Genomic DNA, 7,684 nt, shown 5'->3' on the forward strand with positions numbered 1-7,684 from the left:
TTTTTGCTGTTGTTGTTGTAACTTTCATTTCCGTCGACCCGGAGGCAGTGGCTTCACTTGGCATGGTGCCATCCATCCATCCATCCATCCATCTATCGTCTAGCTTACGAGCTTATCAGGTACTGTCCCATCCTCGTTCTACCCACATTCTTTCTGTGGTCTTGTCGTAGCCATTTTGTTGTTATCATTGCTGTTGTTTTTGTTTATGATATTTTTGTTGTCGTTGTTGATGATGTTTTTGTTGTTGTTGTTGTTGTCATTATTACTCTCCTCTCCCTCCTCCTCGTCCTCCTCGTGCTCCTCTTCCTCTTCCTCCTCCATTACCTCTTTCATTTCATTCTCTGCCTTCTCCTCCGTCCTTTTCCTTCTTCCGCTTTCTTGTCCTGGCCCTCGTCCTCCTTCCCTTCCTCCTCCTCATTCTCTTCCTCCTCCTCCTCCTCCTCCTCCTCCTCCTCTTCTTCCTCCGCTTTATTGTTCTGGTCCTCCTTCCCAATCCTCCTCCTCCTCCTCCTTCTCGCCCTCCTTTTCTTTTTGCTTCTCCTCTGCTTTCTTGCTCTGCTCCTGTTCCTCTTCCTCTTCCTCCTCCGCTTTCTTGTCCTGGTCCTCCTCTTCCTCTTCCTCCTCCTTCCCGTCTTGCGCCTACTGCTCCTCCACCTTCCACCCATCTCTCCCTTCCCCCACCTCTTCCTTGCGATCTCACCATCTGGCCTTCACCCACCTCCTCTTCCTCTTCCTCTTCTTCCTGACCCAATTTTTATTCTGCCTCCTCCTCCCCTCAACCACCTCCATCTCCTCGCTGTTCTTCTGTTCCTTCTTCGATCACTTCCTCTTGTCGAACTTCCTTGTTCTTTTTATCCTTTGTTCTTATCCTTTTCCCTTGTAATTATATTCCGCCTTCTCCTTCTCCTCCTTTCTTCGTATTTCTAAGGGTGTTTCTTCTTCGTCTAATGTTATTCCTCCTCCTCCTCCTTCTCCTCCTCCTTCTCCTCCTCCTTCTCCTCCATCCCACCATCCCACTTTTTTTCATTGTTTTTTTTTATTTTACATTTCCGTGCCTCCATTATTGGTCTCACTCATCCCCTATATCCTCCCCATTCTCCTCCTCCTCCTCTTCCTCCTCCTCCTTCTCCGTCTCTTCCTCCTCGTCCTCCATCCTGCCCTCCCAACCTTTATTTTTTATTTATTTTTTTTCAATTTTTCAAATTTTTACATTCCCGTGCCTCCATTATTGACCTCACTCATCCCCTGTATCCTTCCCATTCTCCTCCTCCTCTTCCTCCTCACGTAGTCGTTTCCATCTTTAATTCACTTGTTCCGCTTTCTATTTTTCTCCCATCACGTCTCGATCCCTCAATCCGTACGCCTCATCCTTCTGCACAACTTACCCCACCCCACCCCCTGCCTCCCTCTCTTCCTCCTCCTCCTCTTCATCTTCCTTGTCCCCTTTCTCCTCCTTTTTATTACCATCACCTTCATCACCACCACTATCATCATTATCGTCATTGTCATCATCATCATCGTCATTGTCATCATCATCGTCATTGTCATCATCATCATCATCACATCATTATCATAATCATCATCATCATTATCCTCGGCCTCCTGTTCCTAGTGTTCAACATCCTCATCACAACCACCCGGAAGGCAAGCTCACCATCCTCCACATGAGCAACAACAACAGCAACAACAACAACAACAACAACAACAACAACAACAACAGTATATATGGCTTTGTGACAACAACCACAAGGTTGGAAAGACTCTATTGTCAGGCGGAGAGGAACCAATATGTTGGTAGTTGTGTTCAGGTTGTGGTGGTTGTGGCATTGGGCGTAGCTTAATTTACAACCTTGACACCATTGTAATGATGTCAGGGTTGTGGAAAAAAATCTTGGAGGTCACAGAAACAGTCAGAAACGTTAGACGATGATTCGTAGTTTGTTACATATTGTTAAAACTGTACAGGAACAACTATATCTGTTGTTGCAGGGAGAAAAAGTCGACCTAGCGTTGTGACTGACAATTGTTATGATAAAAACTTTTTTTTTTTCATTCGTTCTGTCTCCCACCATCCCCTCCCTCTCTTTCTCTCTCTCGCTCTTTGTGCGTGTGTGTGTCCCTGTCCGTCTGTCAGCACCCATAGAGTGTGCATACACACATTAAGAGTAAAACTCTTTAGCAGACACGCACCGAGGAAAAAGCGTTCGCAACAATTGTGTTTATTGTGTACTGTACTTTTGTGTTTGTTATAACTTTTGTGTTTCCTATGAATTTTGGAAATTTGATTTACTCCCTTTCCCCCTACCAAAAATCTACTTTTCGCAAGCTTGAGAGCTCACGGAAAAAAACTAATTAATAATTCTTTTGCTGTCGTTTTTAACAGAATATGCCTCAGAGAGAATCTCCTGCCACGCTTCACCAATATATATATATATATATATATGTACATACGTGTGTGTATGTATGTGTATATATACATTGTGTTGAATACAACACCATTTTCACATTTCCTCCCAATTGTTTTAATTTTTTTTTACAGCAGCTCAAGCTCTGGTGGAAGAGTAAGCGAAGACAAGATGTCCAGTGCAGTGTGTATTAAGTATACGAATGTACAAACAGTCAACGAAAAATCCCTGAATGATTGAACACGCTGGGGCGCAATGGCGCGAGTCACGAAGATGGTTACTCCCCTGCCCCCCGGAATCTTATATTCGAATCCCGCACTCCTATTCCCAGAAATGCTCTAACAGTCCCCAAAGCGCATAATAGAGCAGAGGTGACGGCTTCGGCCGCAGCTACTCAGCACCTCCTTCTGGTTGTCGCCGGGCTATATTATTGATCTGTGTCATATCTCTTAGCGAAGCGGTTATACCACATGTGCTATACAACATAACACCTTTCGTGCCGGTTGGTACTGTTCCTTTCGTTCATGGTGCCGTCAGACGATTCTGTTCACTTCAGAGCCACTCCTTCGGTAAGGAGGGAGTAGAGGAGGATAGAGTAGAGTGACCAAGGAAGTCTGTTTATCAAACCTCCATGGAAGTGACGTCATTGCGGGGTTGGAGTGGAGGAAGGGGGGGAGGGAGGGAAGACGGAAGACTTCTGAGGTTGGGGGAGGGGGTGGGGGGATACGGAGGCTGAGACGGAAGACGAGTCAGAGGATGACCTCCATAGGAGGAGGAAGAGGAGGAAATGGTGGAGGAAGAGGAGGAGTAAGAGAAGATGAGGAAAAGGTGGAGGAAGACGAGGAAAAGGAGGTGGTGGAGGAGGAAGAGGAAGATGAGGAAGGGGTGAAGGAGGAAGAGGAGGAAACAGAGGTGAAGGAGGAGGAGGAAGAGGTGGAGGAGGAGTAAGAGAAGATGAGGAAAAGGTGGAAGAAGAGGAAAAGGAGGTGGAGGAGGAGGAGGAAAATAGTGGAGGAGGAGGAAAAGGAGGTGGAGGAGGAGGTGGAGGAGGAGGAGGAGGAGGAGGAGGAGGAGGAGGAGCTTGCATTGTATAGGTATTGCCGTTTCGGACGCAGCTTACCGAGCTCTCCTCCAGTGACTACGAAAGGCCCTCCTCTTATCACTTCGGCGCCGATAGCGATAAGAATGGAAAAGGGGTATCATAGTCATGATCGATGGATCGTCATCGGGGATCACGTCTTTGAAGTCTTGGTCCTTCAGAAAACACACACACACACACACACACACACACACACACACACACACACACACACACACACACACACACACCAAACATATTTTACCATTCTTTTCTTGTTTATCCTTGCATGAAGGAAGGGGGAGACAAAAGGTAAAGTGGAAGGTAAACACACACACACACACACACACACACACATACACACGCACACACACAAAGTTGGGGTGTATGTATAAGGTCGCAACATTACCAATAGATCGGACAATATATGAGTTTTTAGCTCTTATTCGGGAGGATGATAGCTGTCGATCACGAGACCAACACGTGATCCAGGACCATAGTGAAGCTCACACAAACACACACATACAAATAACGGAATGAAATTAATAGATTTAGAAGGGGGGTAAGAACTCGTTTAAAGGTTAATTTGAGATTATGATCAATTTAAGTAACCCCTTAACGGGTAAATAGCAAACTTAAGGTCAAAAGTTCTGACCCATGTAATATATACCACAACATAAACGATCAACATTAGGTCAATTTTTTCATACAGTAAAAATACATCTTTGGTTCAACGATTGTGATCCTGAAATTGAGTCAGATCGACCTGCGAGACGAAGAATAGAAATTACTAAAAAGTTCGAACACTTCGTTTGTAGGTTAAGGCGACATCAAGATCAGCTCTCTATCTGTGGCTATGAAGATAAGCGCCACACACACACTTGCCATGATGATAAAAGACTCTCCACCCTTTCTCCTCGTCACCATAATCACCACCGTGTCGCCAGGCAACACCGTCAGCACCAACGCACCACCGTAGCACCGTTATCATCATGTAAGGCTGTTCTTACATAGCACCGTCAATGAGACTCACTCGAACAGAAATTTTTATCTTTACATGTTGCAAGGTTCACTTCTACGTAGTGTGTGTGTGTGTGTGTGTGTGTGTGTGTGTGTGTGTGTGTGTGTGTGTGTGTGTGTGTGTGTGTGTGTGCGCGCGCGATTCACTCCTGTCTTGAATCACGTGTTGGACCTGTGGTCGACATCCACTACCCTCCAGAAGAGAACTCAAGAGTTCATGTATGTACGATCTGTAGGTAATGTTGTGACTTTACACACACAACCACACACACACACACACACACACACACACACACACACACACACACACACACACACACACACACACACACACACACACACACACACACAAAATCTTTGTGTGTGTGTGTGTGTGTGTGTGTGTGTGTGTGTGTGTGTGTGTGTGTGTGTGTAGTTGTGTGTGCGTTTGTGTGTGTGCAAGCCAGTTGTTGATTTTCATGCCAGGGCAATAGTGCTCCTTCTGAACACCTGCATACTGGACGAAGGAATGGAGGTCGGTTAGTTTAACTTAATCACATCAAAGTGAGTACGTGTATATGGTCACTTACGCATGAGCGCTCGTGTGTGTGTGTGTGTGTGTGCGTGTATTCACTTGGTCTTTGGATCACGTGTTGGACTCGTGATCGACAGCTATTTCCCTCCTGTGTGTGTGTGTGTATTTGTGTGTAATTGTATTTTATGACGGTATTCTTATATATGTACCGATATATATTTACATATGTGCAGATATAAGTATCCACATATGTTTACATGCGATATCATCATGTGTAAGAACTGCATGTATATATATATATATATATATATATATATATATATATATATATATATATATATATATATATATATATATCCTTTATATATATATATATATATATATATATATATATATATATATATATATATATACACACACATATATATATATATACACAAACGCACGCACGCACGCACAAACGGGTGAGGAAATTCTAAAGTAACAAGATTAATACAAGCAAAGAGCAATGGAGAATTCAATAGTGGGGAATAACAATGAAAGAGAGAAGGAGTGAATGGGAAATATGAGAAGAGACCGGAATAGAAATATATTGGCAGATTTGAGAAAGTTCGGTCGAGTCACAGCAGAGGAGAGGACAGGAAAGGTCTTCGTCCAGCGGTGGAGTCTAAGGCCTAAGAATTAAAAAAAAAATATATATATATATATATATATATATATATATATATATATATATATATATATAACTGGAAACCGTGAAATTGATCTTAAGTTTATTTTTTGGGTTTGGTGCTTTCGTGAATTTTGGCTCATATGGTTGATGATATGAGTATATGTTTTCGTGGATTGTGTACTTGTATGAGCCATACTTATATGATTATCGTTTGTGAATAAATACACACAAACACACACACACACACACACACGCACACGCAGTGTTCTTATATACATTTCCAGTTAATTTTTATTCCCATTTAGTCATTTTGCGTCCATTTTCATTATGAAATCAGTCTGGACATGTTGAGGTTGTGATCTGTGATATACTATATAATTGCTTTCATTTTCTGAATTGTAGAACATATGCATGAATTGTATTGATAAACTGAATATATGTTTGAATTGTGTATATCAGCCAATGGGAACTATTTGTGCCTAGGCATCGTTGCATTATGTTATGTGTACAGTTCAGATGATGAATGTACATTTTGCATATGTTGCACTTAGTTGTGTGTCAGTATATAAATGCCACCGAATGTGTAAATGAACTGCAATAGCCATGTAAAACAACAAAAATATAATATATATATATATATATATATATATATATATATATGCATATATATATATATATTGTATATATTGTATATGTGCGTGTGTGTGTTCCTGAGTCTCTCTCTCTCTCTCTCTCTCTCTCTCTCTCTCTCTCTCTCTCTCTCTCTCTCTCTCTCTCTCTCTCTCTCTCTCTCCCTCTGTGTCTATGTATATATATATCTATATATATATATACATATATATATATATATATATATATATATATATATTGTGTGTGTGTGTTCCTGAGTCTCTCTCTCTCTCTCTCTCTCTCTCTCTCTCTCTCTCTCTCTCTCTCTCTCTCTCTCTCTCTCTCTCTCTCTCTCTCTCTATCTATATATATATATATATATATATATATATATATGTGTGTGTGTGTGTGTGTGTGTGTGTGTGTGTGTGTGTGTGTGTGTGTCTGTATATGTACACGTCTAGTATGCTCAAAATTCACACCTAGTTTATATTGTAGACAAACATATTAAGAAACACCTGTGCTCTGGGGAAACAATCTGGAGCCTTTGTGTAACAGGTGTTTAGCCCTGTGACTGCATTGTAATTTTAGTCTTTATCCCATTTGCGCCGTATGATTTTATTCAATCGAGGAAAATCTCTGAACTGAAGGTGTTGACCGCCAGTAAAATACGTGTGGTGCATTAGTGAGTCAATTCGTGTTTTACCCTATCAGATGGCATTATGATACCCACTTCCTTCCAGCGCCGTATTATGATGCTAGTCACTGTTTACGTGGTAATTGATGTTTGTATCATAATTGATGAATTGATCCGGAGGGGGGGAGGGGAGGAGAGGGGGTGTGGGAGTTGGCTTGGTTGAATGAAACCGGTTTGCGACAGTCTCAATGATTAAACTTAATGTCGCGAAATCCCTCTATCAGGAGTCTAGGACGGTTCCCCTTACAGAGGACTTTGTAGCGTGGAATTTATTGAGCTATGCCCTTGGTCCAACTCGTTGGCGGCAGAGTTCGATCCGCCGTCACCTCTACCTCCGCCGCAAGTAGCGTCGCTCTAACCCTGCTCGGCCATTCGCAGAGCACAGTATGACGGCTACGACAGTGCAAAACTGTTATGAACTGTGATTTTACTAGTGCTTCTATCCTTGTGGGCAATCTTGGAGAGACGTCTTGACTTATCGTCTCTTCTTACTCTCTTCTTTTGCCCCCTCCCCCTCCACCTGCCCCCCTCCTCCTTCCTCTCTACCACCAACACCATCACTACCATCAATCACCACTACCACTGCCACCACCACTTCCACCACCACCTCCCACTTCCTCCATGTCTGACTGTAAGTGTTGGCATATCATCGTGGCGTCACTCTGCCTGCTTTGACGTTATACTCTAA

This window comes from Oratosquilla oratoria, chromosome 29 (genome assembly GCF_046742065.1).
Source record: "Oratosquilla oratoria isolate Oo_2021 chromosome 29, ASM4674206v1, whole genome shotgun sequence".
Taxonomy (NCBI): Eukaryota; Metazoa; Arthropoda; class Malacostraca; order Stomatopoda; family Squillidae; genus Oratosquilla; species Oratosquilla oratoria.